This window comes from Schistocerca piceifrons, unplaced genomic scaffold (genome assembly GCF_021461385.2).
Source record: "Schistocerca piceifrons isolate TAMUIC-IGC-003096 unplaced genomic scaffold, iqSchPice1.1 HiC_scaffold_672, whole genome shotgun sequence".
Lineage (NCBI taxonomy): Eukaryota > Metazoa > Arthropoda > Insecta > Orthoptera > Acrididae > Schistocerca > Schistocerca piceifrons.
In genome coordinates, this window is record NW_025728918.1 from 27,501 (window position 1) to 30,000 (window position 2,500).

General features: G+C 57.7%; 1 non-coding gene across 1 annotated transcript in view; it reads left to right on the plus strand.

The window, feature by feature from the left end:
• Window positions 1-1,870: 1,870 nt before the first annotated feature.
• Window positions 1,871-2,500, plus strand: part of LOC124766557 — a 1,909-nt gene continuing 1,279 nt past the window's right edge. Inside the window, exon 1 of the ribosomal RNA XR_007012931.1 lies at window positions 1,871-2,500. This exon is cut by the window's right edge and continues 1,279 nt beyond it. This is a non-coding gene — a ribosomal RNA (small subunit ribosomal RNA).

A 2,500-nucleotide genomic window follows, 5' to 3' on the forward strand; every position in this document is an offset into this window, starting at 1 on the left:
CCATGTTGTGCCTTAACCTAACCCATGTTGTGCCTTAACCTAACCCATGTTGTCGCCTTAACGTAACCCACGTTGTCGCCTAAACCTGCTCTGTAATTGTTATACGACTCGTTCAATTACTGTAGTGTTGCCCACCCGCAACCCTCGCAATATAGTTCGCTACTCGCACTGCCCGCACCCCTGTGTATCGCTTCATGTTAAACACCTTGCAAGTCTTGCTCACTTTCCACATGCTCCTGCTGTACACTGTAATGTGGATGGCAGCAGGACGTACATGCCGCCCCTCCCCACGTCCCCACCTTGCCCCCTGCCTTCGCAAGCTGGTTGGTGAGAAGTTTGCATGTTCAATGCCCTTCGCATGCGACGTACTCAGGCTACGTTGTGGTGCGGCCTGTGTCAACTGTCCGCTGATGTCGTACGCGTGAACCACAATCTGTACTGCACATTCGTCCTTATGTACTGAATGATACATCGTGGCACATGTGTGACCGCACAACGACTGCGCCCAAAAACGGCGGACCATACAGTGCAAATATTGTGCACGCAGCTACGTGTCGTCTCCCTATGAGAGCTGGATTGCAGTGTGGTACGCCATAGAGACGTGTGGGAGGAACGGACGCCGTGGATGGCGATCAGCATGAGCTGTCTGTTGATGTATTCGGACCTAGTCGTCTCTCCTCACACACCGTGATGGCATGGTGCACCGCGTTCCATATCTGCGACATGCTACAGAGGCCGGTTGACAGTCGTTCGAGCAATGGACATCGCATACGTACGGGGGCCACCTTCCACGTATTGTCTAGGCGTGCACATTTTGTTGCGTGTATGTGGGCAGACGTAGTGTGGCGTGACACCTGACACAGGCATGCAATAATCGTTGAAGTTGCAAATGGCGATGGACGCCTGCGTTTTCTGGTGAAGTTACGCAAATGAACAAATGGTAACCTGTTGTGGTGCGGTTGTTCTCGCTAGGGGTGAATCGGTGATGGCGACGATAGGTTGAGGTACTAACCGGTTGTTCCAGCGATACCCACCATGCCGACGAAACTGAACGGCATCTGGGTGTGAAGCGATACGCGGCGGTGGCTGGGTGGGACCGTCCCCGGCCGGTGAGGGGGCGCCTCCCGGCGTGCTGGCCGCGCGGTGCGTGGGCGCACGCGCTACAGCCGGCTGGTGGGGGCGGCCAGTGGCAGGCGCGCCGGCCGACGGACGCGGCAGGCGTCGCAGCTGCGCGCCGGCGCACCCTGCGCGCGGCGCCGTGCGGCCAAAGTAGGTCCTCGCGGGCCCGGTGCGAAGCGCGGTGGACATCTTCAGTGTGCTGGTCCGATTGAGGACTGTGTGCGTTGAGGATGCGCCGCCGCCCGGCGCTCGGCGCCGCGACGCCGTCTGCTGCTCGGTCGCCCCAGCGGTTCTCGCTGGTGGTTTGTATCGCAGCTGTGCGGATGTGTTGGCGCGTGCGCTGTGCTGGGAGAGTTCGCTTCGGCACCCAAGTGGGGCTTTTGTCCTTCTGTGGCGCTGGCGTTGGAGCTGCCGGTCACCGTAGGTGGCGCGTGTTGTCTCCCGCCGGCAATGCCACGACAGCACGCTCCCGGGCCTCTGTCGGCAGCGGCAAGCTCAGTTGGGAGCACGGGTGGTCGCACCGAAAGCGTCTACTCGCCTAACTCCGGGCGATTGCGCCTCTCTCGAACCCGACCAAGTACTTGGGACGGCGCTGCGCGCCGCCGGGACCTGAGAGGGTTTCGAGGTGTATTGTGCAGGGGAGCTCAGCCTCCTCCTGTTTGCAGAATGATTGAGCGGACGCTTGCGTGTTCGCGCGGGCCCCCGGGACACACTCCCGGGCGGCCGGCTGCTCAGCTCTAGTTGACGCAGCTCCCTGGTTGATCCTGCCAGTAGTCATATGCTTGTCTCAAAGATTAAGCCATGCATGTCTCAGTACAAGCCGCATTAAGGTGAAACCGCGAATGGCTCATTAAATCAGTTATGGTTCCTTAGATCGTACCCACGTTACTTGGATAACTGTGGTAATTCTAGAGCTAATACATGCAAACAGAGTCCCGACCAGAGATGGAAGGGACGCTTTTATTAGATCAAAACCAATCGGTCGGCTCGTCCGGTCCGTTTGCCTTGGTGACTCTGAATAACTTTGGGCTGATCGCACGGTCCTCGTACCGGCGACGCATCTTTCAAATGTCTGCCTTATCAACTGTCGATGGTAGGTTCTGCGCCTACCATGGTTGTAACGGGTAACGGGGAATCAGGGTTCGATTCCGGAGAGGGAGCCTGAGAAACGGCTACCACATCCAAGGAAGGCAGCAGGCGCGCAAATTACCCACTCCCGGCACGGGGAGGTAGTGACGAAAAATAACGATACGGGACTCATCCGAGGCCCCGTAATCGGAATGAGTACACTTTAAATCCTTTAACGAGTATCTATTGGAGGGCAAGTCTGGTGCCAGCAGCCGCGGTAATTCCAGCTCCAATAGCGTATATTAAAGTTGTT